Source organism: Balaenoptera borealis, assembly GCF_965194805.1.
Source record: "Balaenoptera borealis genome assembly, chromosome: 11".
Classification (NCBI taxonomy): Eukaryota; Metazoa; Chordata; class Mammalia; order Artiodactyla; family Balaenopteridae; genus Balaenoptera; species Balaenoptera borealis.
Window position 1 is genome coordinate 70,032,785 of NC_138868.1, and position 18,017 is coordinate 70,050,801.

At 39.1% G+C, this 18,017-nt stretch overlaps 1 protein-coding gene across 10 annotated transcripts in view; it reads left to right on the forward strand.

Annotated features, from left to right (window-relative positions):
- Nucleotides 1–18,017, forward strand: part of FAT3 (FAT atypical cadherin 3) — a 702,395-nt gene that overhangs the window by 372,972 nt on the left and 311,406 nt on the right. The gene's annotated exons all lie outside the window — the stretch shown is intronic.

Below are 18,017 nucleotides of genomic sequence, written 5' to 3' on the forward strand. Positions count from 1 at the left end.
AGGACCACTAGTCAAATTTGAGTGGGGTCTCTGAGTGAAGGATGTATGAGAGTTCTTTATACTCTACTTGCAGCTTTTCTGTAAATTTGAAATTATTTTGAAATAAAAATTAAAAGAAAAATAATAATATTAAATATTAATTATTAATAATAATAATATTAAATAATAATATTAAACACTAAGAATAATATTAAAAGAAAGAAATAATATTGGGCAGTAACAGTTGTCTTGTTACTTTCTAGTTTTTTTGGTCAGTAAATTTAAAATTTTGAAATTTAACCAAGTCCCCAGAATCAAGGATTATTAAACTCCACTAGTTGTTGATTAAAAAGAGTTTCTGTTAATTGCAAATAATGAGTCTGAATAATGACAATATTTTTAAATGCTTTCTTTTGAGAACGTACTCTGATTCACTGAAATACCATGCTTTTAAGAAATGGGCTACATTTCTGCAACCTCTTTTCCTAAATTGCTTTTGTGAAAATCATGTTTCTGAATGATACTAACTGGAGAGTTTTTTAGAACATTGGTTCCAGGTAATTAAGGGAAAGAGGTTTTCCTTGTCTTGGAATAATTTCAAATGTGAGAGGCATGGCAGAAATGAAATGTACAAAGCTACACAACTGATTTCCAGTTAGTATACATTTACCTGCAGTGGTAGTGATGAGAATCTTTACAGCTGATGTTCTTCTCTTTACTTCAGTTTCTTCTAGACATGGGAAAATATCAATGTGATATTTTCTAAGGATTTTTAACTTGATGCTAAAGTGTGCCCACTTTTATAATCCTCTTAAATTCAAAAGAATTCATTAAATTATATTCATGATCCTCAAGAAAAGGACCTTGATCTGTAGAAAGTGGAATATTTAATTATACTAACTTGGTTATTAGTGTTATTTCATTTCAGCAGATCCCATGTACCACCTTTTCTTTTGTCTCCAATATCCAGGGTGGGGCTGTTTTTAATTTTTTACTATTATTAAAAAGGTGCTTTGTCTGTCTGACTTACTTCACTCAGTATGTATGATATCCCTTATATGAGGAATCTAAAAAGAAAATGATACAAATGAACCAATTTACAGAACAGAAATAGACTCACAGACTTAGAGAATGAACTTATGGGTACAGGGCGGGGGAAGGATGGGGGGAAGGGATACTCAGGGAGTTTGGGATTGACATGTACACACTGCTATATTTAGAATGGATAACCAACAAGTACCTACTGTATAGCACAGGGAACTCTGCTCAATGTTATGTGGCAGCCTGGATGGGAGGGGAGTTTGGGGGAGAATGGATATATGCATATGTATGGCTGAGTCCCTTTGCTGTGCACCTGAAACTGTCACAACATTGTTAATCGGCTATACTCCAATATAAACTAAAAAAATTTTTTTAAAAAGGTGCTTTGGTCAACATCTTTGTAAATGGATCTGTTTTTATTTCCCCTTTAGAAAAAAATTCCTAGAAGCACACTTGCAGGTCAAAGAAGTGCATATTTTTGAGACTTTTGATAAGTGTTGCCAAAATAATTGCAGTCACACGAACTAAAATTCCCCCCTCTCACTTTAACTACTTAAGCTCTTTTTAATAATTAAAAATGCTAAAGTACAGCATATTTAACTTAGCAAAATGAAATCTTGATCTTGAATGTTGCATCGTGTTCTTAGAATGGTGAGTCTGTTGACTCAGACCACATCATGGTACTAGAACATAGAACTTCTCATTCCTAGGGAGGCTCGGAGAAGACGAGATTGCAAGCTTTGCCTGATGCTGAATCTCAGCAAGGAACAAATTTGTTCATTTTTCCTCAGCAGTGGACTTGGAGCAAGGCTGGCCAGCAACATGAACTAACAACTCTCCATTTATTCAAAGTCTGCTGTAAAATCCCTCACCACATCTCTGAGTCACTTAAAAACATCCAAGACTTTAGGTGGTCGGTCTCCTACTTTGCTTTACTGTCAAAAGGATGACCACACAAGGTCTAAGGATCTTTTCCAATAGATTTGTGTTCGAGACTTGGAGAGCATGCATGTTTTCATCAGTGATGTCCCTTTTCTGTCATTCACCTTGAGTCCATTTGTAGAGTAACAGTGTTTCTAGCTATGGCCTCTGCTATTCTTGCTTTTGATGTTATTTGGCATGATGCACAGATTTTTCATTTGTTTTTTGTGATAAGGTGCTGTTCCAGGGCAAAGATGGAATGTTTTCCTTTTCCAGTAACCTGCCAGTGTGGTACATCCATTAAATCCAGTTACACATGTACCAGAATGTACTATCGTTATTGGCAGGGACCTCATTGATTAATTACAGGCTGACCCTCTGGACAATTTCCTACTGATTTTACTTCCTGAGTGATTAACTCCAATGTTGCTTATGCAGTTGCAGTAAAGGAGGCTTAGTAATAGTCCTGCTTTGGAACACTGTCTGCTCTACTGATGTTAATTAACAGAATACTCCACAGAGGAAAATGGGTATTTATGCTGTGGCAGATGAAAAGAGTTAAGAAGCTTCTTCCAGACCATTCAGCAAGTCACTGGTATCCATCAGAGCAAGTGAGAAAGAAATCAGCCAGTCTTTTTTTAGACGTCAGCCAGATGAGTTTGGATGGAGCAAAAGTAGACAAAGATCCACGGAAGAGCAAATAGTATGTGACACATTTCCCACAAAATATGATCATCATAGCCTGGTCCCCATTGTGACTCTAGAAAAGGCTAAATGCAGCCACCTTCCAATAGTTCTGGGGCAATTTATATTAGGGAATAATGAGGAATTTTATTAGTTAGGATAAAAATTAAGCTGCCATAATGAAGAAACTTCCAAAGTACAGTGGCATAATGAAGACAGTTTATTTCTCTTTAATGTGACAGGTATGAGGTGACAGTCAGGTAGATGGGGTGGCTATGTTCCATGTGATCAATCAAGGACTAGAAATTTTCCATCTTATGACCTCACCATTTCCTTGGGTATTATCTTGACCTCTATGGTTGAAGCTGAGTCATAGGCACATCCATGTTTTAGCTCACGAGAAAAGGAAAGGAAGGAAGTCCAGGGCATATGGCTTGACCTCTACATTGGAGATGACCTAGGAGTTGCATTCCATTGGCCAGAACTAGCCATACCCAGCCATAAAGAGGGGTAAGGAATGTATGAGGTTTCCAGCTGAGTGGCCATGATTTTCCATTACTGTGGAGAAAGAGAACAGATAGTGGTGGGCAAGTGACAGTTTCCACCACAGATTTATTTTCTGCAGCACTTCCCCTTTCCTAGTGAAAGTTTTGTCAAAGAGCATATAACTAGCACTTAAGAGTACTCAATATATTTTCACTGAATGAGTTAATTCAAGTATGAAGAAGTATAGCAAGTTTCAATCTATAGATCCCAAATCCTGACCCTCTCTCCCCTAATGCCACCTAGGCCCAATTTTCTCCTCCTAATTAAGTTGTGCTGCTTATTTAAACGTAAATTTGCTCACTTGTTCAGCAAAGTGGATATATCAATCATATTTGCTTTACTTGAGCAAGCTTATCTTTTGGAATGACTTCTGATTGTCTCTCTCTCTGTGGCTACATAAAGGACATTTCTTCCCCTCTGATCTCAATAACAAAGATGTGACACATCTAACTGAGGCCTAATTGAGGCTATTCATATTATGAGGCTGCTGTCTCCTTCCATATCAAGCACCGTTTGTCATAAAAGGATGCTTAAATACAGGAAATCAATCTTGTACCATCAGCAAGCCCATGGAATACCAGCCTGCTACATCAGACCAATACAAATAGGTGCCTAGGTGCTCATATTTACCCCCAAATAAAATTTCAGTAGAATTCTAAGTTGGAACAGATTTCTCTCCCACTTTGGAATCTCACCTTTTTTTCTCATTGTTTTCTTTTGGTATCATTTCAATAAATATTCTTTAAGCAGCTGCTATGACTCAAGTGCTGTGTATATGATTCAAGGGCCGTGTATATGATTCAAGCGCTTGGTACATGGAGGCCAACACATAGAGATTTTTTTTTAGTTCAGGGAACTTACTCATAAGTGATATAAACAAGGTTTCAGCAATATACTGTAGGAGGTTGGTGGGGGGGGGAACGACAGAGTAAATCAAAATGAAGAAAGTGTGGCAGAGGCTTCTTGGGAGAAGGAAGATTTGAACTTGGCCTTTAAAATGTAGATGGGCACATATGGTAGGAAGGCTTTGCCTGTCAGGAGGAAGAGCTGACCTACAAGATGGAGAAGTTCAGAAAGAGAGCACACGAGTGTGTTTGGAGGGGGTGTGGAGGGTAAGGGAGAAAACCACATGAGTAGGTAGAGGCCAAATCGTGGATGGATACGTATCTGAGAAGTTGTGTGACAGAAGGTCGTCAGGCTCACAAAGTACGATTTCTCATCATAAGACCAAACTCAGATTTTAAGCTAGTTATCACTGCTTCTGTTATACCTTAAAAATAGCTGACTTTATATTAAAAGATTGAAGAAAGAGTGCTCGAAAGCTAACATTTATTTATCCATAGAATAGTCCTCTGTTTTACAGTAATCATCTCATTTGATCAGGTACAAATGCTTCCAAAGCATTTGCTTATTGAGCCTTCACTGTAATAGCTTATCAGCATTCACTATGTGCTGGGCATAGCATACTGATGTAGAGGTAAAAAACAAAGGAGATATTTGTTGCCTTTTTCCTACATCCTTTCTTTTCCTTCATCTTTTAATAACAATCCCTCTATGCTTTTATATGGTTAGAGGAGCTAGGATTTTGACACAGAGGCTGAGTTGATTACAAGGGAGAAAGGGGTAGAAATTGGAAAGGAGCCAGCCCAACCCATTTCTACTGCTGGACTTAAAATTCAACCATCAGCCCAAGGAGGCTGACCTCTGTGGGTGTTTAAATCAAATACAAAAGAGAATGAGCTAATGACCTGGACGTTTTCAAATTCAGGACCCTTTGAAAGAATTCTATAACCAAGCCAAATGTAAATTTACCTGTCCTAGGAACAAAACAATAAAACCCACTTTAAAGTACTTAGGACTGCCTCTGGCTTTGAAATATGGCTTTGCTGACCTCATATCCTCTGAGGCTGAAGTTTAATATCCCTCATTTCTGAAGTAAGTGCCGGAATAGCTTATGGTTCCTAATGGGCCCCTGTGCTTCCCACAAATGGGCTTCTGCATTGGGTGTGTCCATAGTACAGGCCTTATATGTAAGGAGCCCTGTAAAAGAGGAACATTCTGGGAGAGGATTTTGGAAGGATTCTGGAACACTATGGAATGTATTCATGTATTTCTATCAGTCCCAAGAATGCATTCATTTGATGTAAACAACCAGATCACAGCAATAGAAGCATAGCAGCTAGGATTCAGTGTGTTAATTATGTCACTCTTTTTTTTTAAATTTTTATTTTTTTTATTGGAGTATAATTGCTTTACAATGTTGTGTCAGTTTCTGCTGTACAATGAAGTGAATCAGCTATATGTATACATATATCTCCTCCCTCTTGGACCTCCCCCTGTCCCCATCTCACCCATCTAGGTCATCACAGAGCACTGAACTGAGCTCTCTGTGCTATACGGTAGGTTCCCACTAGCTATATACTTTACACATGGTAATTTATTTATATCAAACCTAATCTCCCAGTTCATCCCACCCTTCCCTTCCCCCCACTGTGTCCACACGTCCATTCTCTACCTCTGCGTTTCTATTCCTGCCCTGCAAATAGCTTCATCTGTACCATTTTTCTAGATCCCACATATATGCATTAATATACGGTATTTGTTTTTCTCCTTCTGACTTACTTCACTCTGTATGACAGACTCTAGGTCCATCCACATCTCTACAAATGACTCAATTGCATTTCTTTTTATGGCTGAGTAATATTCTATAATATATATGTACCACATCTTCTTTATCCATTCACCTGTCGATGGACATTTAGGTTGTTTCCATGTCCTGGCTATTGTAAATAGTGCTGCAGTGAACATTGGGGTACATGTGTCTTTTTTTTTTAACATCTTTATTTGAGTATAATTGCTTTACAATGTTGTGTTAGTTTCTGCTGTATAACACAGTGAATCAGCTATACATATACATATATCCCCATATCCCCTCCCTCTAGAGTCTCCCTCCCACCCTCCCTATCCCACCTCTCTAGGTGGTCACAGAGCACCAAGCTGATCTCCCTGTGCTATGGAGCTGCTGCCCACTAGCTATCTATTTTACATTTGGTAGTGTATATATGTCAATTCTACTCTCTCACTTCATCCCAGCTTACCCTTCCCCCAACCCCGTGTCCTCAAGTCCATTCTCTATGTCTGCGTCTTTATTCCTGTCCTGCCCCTAGGTTCTTCAGAACATTTTTTTTTTTTAGATTCCATATATATATATATGTGTTAGCATACAATATATGTTCTTCTCTTTCTGACTTACTTCACTCTGTATGACAGACTCTAGGTCCGTCCACCTCACTACAAATAGTTCAGTTTCATTTCTTTGTATGGCTGAGTAATAGTCGATTGTAAATATGTGCCACATCTTCTTTATCCATTCATCTGTTGATAGACACTTAGGTTGCTTCCATGTCCTGGCTATTGTAAATAGAGCTGCAGTGAACATTGTGGTACACGACTCTTTTTGAATTATGGTTTTCTCAGGGTATATGCCCAGTAGTGGGATTGCTGGGTCATATGGTAGTTCTATTTTTAGTTTTTAAAGGAACCTTCATACTGTTCTCCTTAGTGGCTGTATCAATTTACATTCCCACCAACAGTGCAAGAGGGTTCCCTTTTCTCCACACCCTTTCCAGCATTTATTGTTTGTAGATTTTTTGATGATGGCCATTCTGACTGGTGTGAGGTGATACCTCATTGTAATTTTGATTTGCATTCCTCTAATGATTAGTGATGTTGAGCATCCTTTCATGTGTTTGTTGGCAATATGTATATCTTTGGAGAAATGTTTATTTAGGTCTTCTGCCCATTTTTGGATTGGCTGGTTTGTTTTTTTGATATTGGGCTCCTTGAGCTGCTTGTATATTTTGGAGATTAATCCTTTGTCAATTGCTTCATTTGCAAATATTTTCTCCCATTCTGAAGTTGTCTTTTCATCTTGTTTATGGTTTCCTTTACTGTGCAAAAGCTTTTAAGTTTCCTTAGGTCCCATTTGTTTATTTTTGTTTTTATCTCTTTTGCTCTAGGAGGTGGGTCAAAAAGGATCTTGCTGTGATTTATATCATAGAATGTTCTGCCTATGTTTTCCTCCAAGAGTTTGATAGTGTCTGGCCTTACATTTAGGTCTTCAATCCATTTTGAGTTTATTTTTGTGTGCGGTGTTACGGAGTGTTCTAATTTCATTCTTTTACATGTAGCCGTCCAGTTTTCCCAGCACCACTTATTGAAGAGGCTGTCTTTTCTTCATTGTATATTCTTGCCTCCTTTATCAAAGATAAGGTGACCATATGTGTGTGGGTTTATCTTTGGGCTTTCTATCCTTTTCCATTGATCTATATTTCTGTTTTTGTGCCAGTACCATACTGTCTTGATTACAGTAGCTTTGTAGTATAGTCTGAAGTCAGGGAGCCTGATTCCTCCAGCTCCGTTTTTCTTTCTCAAGATTGCATTGGCTATTCGGGGTCTTTTGTATTTCCATACAAATTGTGAAATTTTTTGTTCTAGTTCTGTGAAAAATGCCATTGGTAGTTTGATAGGGATTGCATTGAATCTGTAGATTGCTTTGGGTAGTAGAGTCATTTTCACAATGTTGATTCTTCCAGTCCAAGAACATGGTATACCTCTTCATCTGTTTGTATCGTCTTTAATTTCTTTCATCAGTGTCTTATAGTTTTCTGCATACAGGTCTTTTGTCTCCTTAGGTAGGTTTATTCCTAGGTATTTTATTCTTTTTGTTGCAGTGGTAAATGGGAGTGTTTCCTTAATTTCTCTTTCAGATATTTCATCATTAGTGTATAGGAATGAAGAGATTTCTGTGCATTAATTTTGTATCCTGCGGCTTTACCAAGTTCGTTGATTAGTTCTAGTAGTTTTCTGGTTGCATCTTTAGGATTCTCTGTGTATACTATCATGTCATCCGCAAACAGTGACAGTTCTACTTCTTCTTTTCCAATTTGTATTCCTTTTATTTCTTTTTCTTCTCTGATTACTGTGGCTAAAACTTCCAAAACTATGTTGAATAATAGTGGTGAGAGTGGGCAACCGTGTCTTGTTCCTGATCTTAGTGGAAATGGTTTCAGTTTTTCACCATTGAGAACGATGTTGGCTGTGGGTTTGTCATATATGGCCTTTATTATGTTGAGGTAGGTTCCCTCTATGCCTACTTTCTGGAGAGTTTTTATCATAAATTGGGGTTGAATTTTATCAAAAGCTGTTTCTGCATCTATTGTGATGATCATATGGTTTTTAGCCTTCAGTTTGTTAATATGGTTTACCACATTGATTGATTTGCATATATTGAAGAATCCTTGCATTTCTGGGATAAACCCCACTTGATCATGGTGTATGATCCTTTTAATGTGCTGTTGGATTCTGTTTCCTAGTACTTTGTTGAGGATTTTTGCATCTGTGTTCATCAGTGATATTGGCCTGTAGTTCTCTTTTTTTGTAGTATCTTTCTCTGGTTTTGGTATCACGGTGATGGTGGCCTTGTAGAATGAGTTTGGGAGTGTTCCTCCCTCTGCTATATTTTGGAAGAGTTTGAGAAGGATAGGTGTTAGCTCTTCTCTAAGTGTTTGATAGAATTCACCTGTGAAGCCATCTGGTCCTGGGCTTTTGTTTGTTGGAAGATTTTTAATCACAGTTTCAGTTTCAGTACTTGTGATTAGTCTCTTTATATTTTCCATTTCTTCCTGGTTGAGTCTTGTAAGGTTGTGCTTTTCTAAGAATTTGTCCATTTCTTCCAGGTTGTCCATTTTATTGGCATATATTGCTTGTAGTAATCTCTCATGATGCTTTGTATTTCTGTGGTATCAGTTTTTACTTCTCCTTTTTCATCTCTAATTCTGTTGATTTGAGTCTCCTCCCATTTTTTCTTGATGAGTCTGGCTAATGGTTTATCAATTTTGTTTATCTTCTCAAAGAACCAGATTTTAGTTTTATTGATCTTTGCTATTGTTTTCTTCATTTCTTTTTCATTTATTTCTGATCTGATCTGTATGATTTCTTTCCTTCTGCTAACTTTGGGTTTTCTTTGTTCTTCTTTTCCTAGTTGCTTTAGGTGTAAGGTTAGATTGTTTATTTGAGTTTTTTCTTGTTTCTTGAGGTGAGATTGAATTACTATAAACTTCCCTCTTAGAACTGCTTTTGCTTTGTCCCATAGGTTTTGGATCTTCATGTTTTTGTTGTCATTTGTTTTAGGTATTTTTAAATTTCTTCTCTGATTTCTTTAGTGATCTCTTGGTTATTTAGCAGCACACTGTTTAGCCTCCATGTGTTTGTGTTTTTTACAGTTTTTTTCTTGTAAGTGATTTCTAATCACATACGTTGTGGTTAGAAATGATGCTTGATATGATTTCAAATTTCTTAAGTTTTCTGAGGCTTGATCTGTGACCCAAAATGTGATCTATCCTGGAGAATATTCTGTGAGAATATTCTTGAGAAGAAAGTGTATTCTTCTGCTTTTGGGTGGAATGACCTATAAATATCGATTAAATCTATCTGGTCTCTTGTGTCATTTAAAACTTGTGTTTCCTTATTTACTTTTCGTCTGGATGGTCTGTCCATTGGTGTTAAAATCCCCCACTATTATTGTGTTACTGTCAATTTCCTCTTTTATGGCTGTTAGCATTCGCCTTATGTATTGAGGTGCTGATATGTTGGGTGCATAAATATTTATAATTGTTATGTTTTCTTCCTGGATTGCTCCCTTGATCATTATGTAGTGTCCTTCCTTATCTCTCATAACAGTCTACTTTAAAGTCCATTTTTTCTGATACGGGTATTGCTACTCCCGCTTTCTTGTGATTTCCATTTGCATGGAATGTCTTTTTCCATCCTCTCACTTTCAGTCTGTATGTGTCCCTAGGTCTGAAGTGGGTCTCTTGTGGATAGCATATGTATGGGTCTTGTTTTTGTATCTGTTCAGTCAGTCTGTGTCTTTTGGTTGGAACATTTAATCCATTTACATTCAAGGTGATTATTGATACATATGTTCCTATTACCATTTTCTTAACTGATTTGGGTTTGTTTTTGTGGGTCTTTTTCTTCTCCTGTGTTTCCCGCCTAGAGAAGTTCCTTTAGCATTTATTGTAAAGCTGGTTTGGTGGTGCTGAATTCTCTTAGCTTTTGCTTGTCTGTAAAGCTTTTGATTTCTCAGTAGAATGTGAATGAGATTCTTGCTGGGTAGAGTAATCTTGGTTGTAATCTTTTGCTTTTCATCACTTTAGATATATCCTGCCACTCCCTTTTGGCCTGTAGAGTTTGTGCTGAAAAATCAGATGGTAACCTTATGGGGATTTCCTTGTATGCTATTTGTTGCTTTTCCCTTGCTGCTTTTTATATTTTTTCTTTGAATTTAATTTTTGTTAGTTTGATTAATATGTGTGTTCTTGTGTTTCTCCTAGTGTTTATCCTGTATGGGACTCTTTGCACTTCCTGGACTTGGGTCCCTATTTCCTTTCCCATGTTAGGGAAGTTTTCGACTCTCATCTCTTCAAATATTTTCTCAGACCCTTTCTCTTTCTCTTCTTCTTCTGGGACTGCTGTAATCCGAATGTTGGTGCATTTAATGTTGTCCCAGTGGTCTCTGAGACTGTCCTCAATTCTTTTCATTCTTTTTTCTTTATTCTGCTCCTCGGCAGTTATTTTCACCATTCCATGTTCCAGTTCACTTATTCCCTCTTCTGCCTCAGTTAGTCTACTATTGATTCTTTCTAGTGTATTTTTCATTTCAGTTATTGTGTTGTTCACTACTGTTTGTTCTTTAGTTCTTCTAGGTCTTTGTTAAACATTTCTTGTATTTTCTCGATCTGTGGCTCCAGTCTATTTCCAAGATCTTGGATCATCTTTACTATCATTACTTTGAATTCTTTTTCAGGTAGGTTGCCTATTTTCTCTTCACTTATTTGGTCTTGTAAGTTTTTACCTTCCTCCTTTGTCTGTAACATATTTTTTTGTTGTCTCATTTCTTTGATGGGTGGGGCTGTATTCCTGTCTTACTGGTTGTTTGGCCTGAGACGTCTAGCACTGGAGTTTGCAGGCAGCTGGGCAGAGCTGGGTCTTGGTGTCAAGATGAGGACCTCCAGGAGACCTCACTCCAATCAGTATTCCCAGGGGTCTGAGGTTCTCTGTTAGTCCAGCGGTTTGTACTCGGCTCACCCACCACAAGACTCAGGCTCAACCCCCGGCCTGCGAATGAAGATCCCACAAGCCACATGATGTGGCAAAAGAAAAGAAAAAAAAGGAGCAGTATAATAACAAAGAATAAAAAATAAGATAAAATTAGAAAAATAAAAAATATGTTAGGAAACATAAATATGTAAGTGAAGCAACTACAACAAAGTAAAACAGAACCACAACAGAAAAAGGAAAAAAAAGGGGGGGTGGGGGGAACAGCTAAAAGGAGCAGAACAATAACAAAGTGTAAGGAATAAAATAAAATTGGAAAAAAAAATTATTAGAAAAAATAAAAATATAAAAAAATCAACAACAAGGTAAAACAGAACCACAACCTAAAAAAAAAAAAGCCAGAAAAGGCCTTGGTGGGGGGCGGAGCTTAGGTGGGGATGTGTTTTAGGGTGGGGGTGGGGCCTAGGCTTAGGACCCTGTATGGCGGGAAAAGGCCTTGGGGGCGGGGCCTAGGTGGGGGTGACAGACGTGGGGTGGGGCCTGGGCTCAGGACCTGCAGCAGCCAGGAAAGGCAGCATGGCTGGAGGAGGGGCCAGAGGGGGGCCTCGGAGTTAAGAGGTAAGGCCCTAGGTCGTGGTATGCAGGTGGGGTTTAGGCCCAGAGCCGTTGGACGGCATCTCGGAGTGTGGCATGTAGAGAATTACGTCACTCTTAATTGCCTTATTCCACCTATAATGTTATCCTCATAGAAAGAGTTTTTTTAATGTCTAATGCAGTTTCACTATTGCAGAGACTAATAGGAATACCAAGTCAATTTTGGCTAAACTATAAGCATACCAGTTGTTTCACAAAGCTCATGACAGGAACTTAAAATATTTTTACTCCTAAAAAGGCACGCAATTTTATCATCTTAGCTGCAGGCAGAATAGCAAGCATCCAGCTTCTGACATATGAACTGTTACAAAGGAAAATGAACATTTTCTATCTGTTTCTTTGGACCTGTGTTGTTTCAGCAGTAGTTACAGTGAAAGGATGCAGTATCTGTCCATTTATTCAGTGCTCCTCCTTAGGCTTTGGGGATACAGAGTAAATAAGACACAGTCCCTGCCTTCAAGTCCTTCTTAGTCTTGTGATTAAGGAACATGTGTCGTTTTTAAACTTGTCTAGACACTAACTCTTTTGTAGACAATCATATGGCCCAGCAATAGATCAGGAATCTTCTAAATCTTCTAATTCTTTTTTTGAAGAATAGGAACCATTTTCTTGGTACTGATTAAAACAAGCTATATTTAACGTATTCATTACATTTATGGGAGAATTGGACATTTGACTGCTGATGGGTATTTGATGATATTAAAGAATTATCTCTCTTTAGGTATTGTGGATATCTTTTTTGTTTGTTTCTGAGGACTTATATTTTTTTAACTGTGGCAAAATACAATAACATAAATGTTACCGTCCTAACATTTTTTAGTGTACAGTTCAGTAGCATTAAGTACATTCACATTGTCTGGCAGCCAATCCCAGAACTCTTTTCATCTTGAAAAAGTGAAACACAGTACACATTAAACAACTCTCCATTCCCCTCTCCAACAGGCTCTTGGCAACCACTATTCTGTCTCCGTGACTTTGACTACTCTAGGTACCTCATATAAGTGGAATTACGTGCTCTTTGTCTCTTCGTGACTGGCTTATTTCGCACGCATAAAGTCCCCAAAATTCATCTATGTTGTAGCACGTGTCAGAGTTTCCCTGACTTTTAAGGCTGAATAATATTCCATTGTATGTACACACCACATTTTGTTTATCCATTTGTCTGTGGATTGACACCTGGGCTGCCCCCATCTTTTGGCTATTTTGTGAATAATGCTGCTGTGAACACAGGTGTGCAAGTAACTCTTCGAGACCCTGCTTTCAATTATTTTAGCTATATACCCAGAAGTGGGACTTCTCAATCATATGGTAATTCTATTTTCAATTTTTTGAGGACCACCATACTGTTTGTATATCAGCCTCACCATTGTACATTCCCACCAACAGTACGTAAGGATTCCAGTTTCTCCACATCCTTGCCAACAGTTGTTATTTTCTGGGGGTTTTTTGATAGTAGCCATCCTAATGGGTGTGAGGTGGCCTAATTTGGTTTTAATTAGCCATTTAGCAAATGTTTATGGAGCGCCTGCTGGTGAAAGACCCTGGGCTGGGTTGTACTGAGCTCTGAGTGTTTCTCTTGTAGTCAGTTGACTGAGCAAAAGTTACCTGGTGACCTCAGCTAACAATCAGATGTATTCTGTCCCTTCCACATTCTGGAAGGGTAACTAACAAGAGGTTAAGAGTGGGCAACACTGACCCTGTTGCAAGGTGTAGCACCCTGTCTCAAGATTTCACGTGAAAGGAATCCTAAGATTACGAGCAGATTGTATTTCAAATGTAGTTACTAATGTCTTATCGGAACACATACCATTATAATATAGGATTTGAGTCCTGAGCTAGGTGAGCAAAGACGATTGAAGCAAAAAGTAATAACCAGGTATGATAAGTTTTATTATAAAGCATTATCTCAGTTACGTATGTTCCCACTTCCAGGTTGTGATTTCAGAGACACAGATCGTTACTCTGCACTGTATCCACAGCCTGAACGAAAATAGGAGCAGGGGCCCCTTCTCCCCAATCTTCCTTTCACCCATTGGTAAGCAGTGGCGTGTGTCACAGTGAGGGCCCAGCATTAGAACCAGAAAGAATCAGAGACAGGATTCAGGGAGCTGGGGGTGGGTGTGCACTTCAGGGACTTTTGGAGCCCGGTAATTTAACTTGCACATCTGCATAAGAGAATAAGAGAATGATTGAATAGTCTTCCTTGCTCCCTAGGTGTTCAGAACCATGAAACCCAGACCGTTTGTCACTTCTGTGTACTAATTCCCCTCGTACCTCTGTCATTCTTTACTTAGTCAGTGGGCCACATTTGTATTGAACACATACGTTCAATGCCTCGTGGGTCAGGCACTGTGCTGGGCATGGGGATATGGTGATGAGAAAGATAACTTAGTTCCTCAACTTATGGATGGCACTTAGGGTCTGTTGGTATTTATGGATTATTCATAAGGCAGAGGCTCTTAGTGGAAAGATTGCCTATACATTTTGCAATGATACCCCAGATTGCTTTACAGTAAAACCCAGCCCCTTTCCCCACCCTTGAAGTTTGCTGCCAGAATCCACAGTATGCTTCAGAACGCTTTCTATTTTGGTAGTGCTTCTGAATGAGTGTGAGGTGGATTGCTTGCAGGAAAAAATAGATATGTGCAGTAGGGTTCGCTTAAAATAAGACATAATGGTAGAAAAAGCATACATCTTAAAGTACTCATTCATACATATAGTATTCCTTTGGAGCCAGGAATAAGGATCATCTTGATGTCTGCGTGTACTCTGCATAAATCACGTGGCTTCTTTAATTTCACTCCCCTTTTCCTTGGTAAGATGAATGCTTCTTTTTGGCAGGAAGGATGGGACTTGTCAGGGATGTGAACCTCTTGGCTGAATCTGATTTTAACAACATGTGAGTTCAGAAGAGGGTGGTGGAGGCAGAGTGTCTGGTGAAGCAAGTATTGAGGGGCCCGTGTCCCCGTCGAGCCTCCTCTGGGGCACTTCCCGTCCCCAGCTGTGTGTCTTCTTTGGCTTCACCTTCGATTGCATTTCTGAGAAGGCTGGAATCTGTTGAATTGAGTACAGGGATGTGGGCAATGGAACAAAAAGTGTTTTATTTATTTCCTGACAGGCTTTTAACAGGCTGTGGTTATAATGGTAGAGAAATGCATTCTGTCCACAACACAAATTGCTTTTCTTCCCGAACATCATGGTGGTACTTTCTGGCCCAGGATTTCCATGGTTGTTGAATTTGGTCTCTCTTTTGTTGGTTTGTGAACTAAGAAAGAAAAGAACAAGACCTTTGTAACCCAAATAACAGAGTAATAATTAAGTCCTTTGTAAAGGCAAGCTTATTCCCACATCTTATTCCAAGATACAAGACATACTTTCTCATTAGGAAGCATTGTAAGTACTCATTGGTAGTGTATCAGGCATTAGATGGAATAAATAAATATGACCTCATTCATATGGAGCTTCACCCCTGAGACTGACACCTCATGTGCTTACGAACACCTTCCCAAATGCTATTAATGTTAGACAGTAACGGTGTTGGTCAGAGTCCTAGACCACCTCCCCACCCTCAACTATCATGTTTTCACACTTGACATCCAGGTTCCTGGGTCCTGGAGGGGTAATCGATACCCATTTTTCATTGATTAACCTAAAACAAGAGAGAACATTGGGTAATGTTTGTGTGTGTGGTCCAGGAAAGATTGGGGGGATTGAGGTGGTGGAGAGAGAGCTCATTGGTGTAAGAAGGCTTCTGAGAGTGATGTTTTCCAGGTCATCCTTATCAATACACAACTCCCACAGGGTAACCACTATTTTGCTCAGAAATATACTACATTTTAACATATATTCTTTTTTTTTAACATCTTTATTGGAGTATAATTGCTTTACAATGTTGTGTTAGTTTCTGCTGTATAACGAAGTGAATCAGCTGTATGCATACGTATATCCCCATATCCCCTCCCTCTTGCGTCTCCCTCTCACCTTTCTTATCCCACCCTTCTAGGTGGTCACAAAGCACAGAGCTGGTCTCCCTGTGCTATGTAGCTGCTTCCCACTAGCTATCTATTTTACGTTTGGTAGTGTATATGTGTCCATGCCACTCTCTCACTTCGTCCCAGCTTACCCTTCCCCCTCCCCGTACCCTCTTGCAACACTATTTACAATAGCCAGGACATATATTCTTTTTAAAAAAAATTCATTGGGAGAGCCTAGCCTTCTTGGGCCTTCCCCACGGTTTGTACACGGTTTGTGAGGCCTTCCCCACTGTGGAACCCAGCTCCACCACCTTCTCCCCGGACCCACCCACGACTCGCACCCTCCAAATCTCACTTTCCAAGACACACCAGCAACAGCTCTGTGATTTCTGTATAGGACAGGGGGGGTAGTCAGATCAGTGGGGACTTCAGGAACTTGCCTTGGGCCACATTTTCAGAACCAACACAATTTTTTGTTCAGATCGCACGCATGTTCCAGGCGACCCAAGGGACTGATGGTGGTTTTGGGTGCCACGCTTTGGTGATATGCTCTTCTGAATTGGGTGGCCAGCAGACCGTGTTCAGTGCACGATGATGTCTGATGAGAGACATAACCATCTTGCTACTGACCCTCTCATGCACAGTGCAAGGAAGTGAGCCATGGGTACAGTGAGAATGGGCTTCATTCTCTATTCTGCTGAGTCAGATACCATGCTCTTTGGTATCTAATTATAAGAACAACAAACTCGCTTTCCTCCTAACTTCCTAGTGGCCATGATTATCAAAAAGTTTTTTGTTTTTAAAGTCTTTATTGAATTTCTTACAATATTGCTTCTGTTTTTTATGTTTTGGTTTTTTGGCCACAAGGCATGTGGGATCTTAGCTCCCTGACCAGGGATCGAACCTGCACCCCCTGCGCTGGAAGGCAAAGTTTTAACCACTGGACCTCCAGGGAAGCCCCTATCAAAAAGTTTTGACTAAACAACCTATATCAGGCTTCAGTACTGTCAGACATCCCTCCTTTCTTAGTACCACCAGCTGCTGGTGCCCAGTTCCCCCAATAAGGCCACCTGAGTTCTCATGAGCTTGATCGCAGTGACTGAGTAGTTCTTTCCTAGTGTGCCCACCCTGTAGTACTGAGATTTAGTGATTTTCTTTCCCCATGTTCCTCCCCTTTATCACTTGAATGACCAATATTGAATTTGTGTGGATTTTGTTCCCTTCACTTTTTAGTTTAACCTCTTCTTTTCTTCTCTGTGCCTGTTCCTTACTTCACTCTGTTCCTTTTAACACCTCCCCCCCTCCAGTATTCTTTCTCATTAAATTTATCTCATTGCATCCTCTTGGATGTGCTTATGGTTTACAGAGTGTTTTCATAAATTAGCTCAATGGCTAAGAATTTGTCTGACGTCACATTTAACTGTGTCATTTATGGGTAGATGTTCTGGTTAGAAATGACTCTGTGGAGGTCTTCTCTTACAGCTGCATTAAGCTATAGCTTAACTGATAGCCTTTCCATAGTGATCCATCAAATCTTTTCAAAGTAAATGAATACACCCTCTTTTTTGGCTAACATTTTATTGAGCACCTACAAGTGACAGGCAATTTATAGGTTATCATTATTCCCATTTTATAGCTAAGGAAACTGAGACTCAGAGTTTAAGTCTTTTCCCTAGACTCACATTGCTGGTGAAGAGATAGAGCCATGATTTAAACTCTGGTCTATATGGTTTTAGCCAAGCCCTACCATTTCCATTATGGAGGCCCCTTCATGGATGGAGAGTTCTCGGTTTGGGGAAGCCCCTTTGACCATTTCTTAAGCAATTCTTCCTTAGCTGTGTATTTGCATGGAGAATAGGAGTAAAAGGTTTGGCCTATTTCTTGCCTTCCTTGGAGATTGCCAAAAATGTTGATTCAAGTATTTTCTGAGAAATGTAGACTTTTCTTCTGAAGTAGATCCTATTATATATTATTGATAATAGGATGCAAAACAAATGACCCAAGGATGCATGACTAGTTTCAAGTTTATAACTAAGTTCAACATCCCAGACCTAAATGAATCAAAAGAAGAAAAAGCCTTTGGGAAAGTATTTGAAA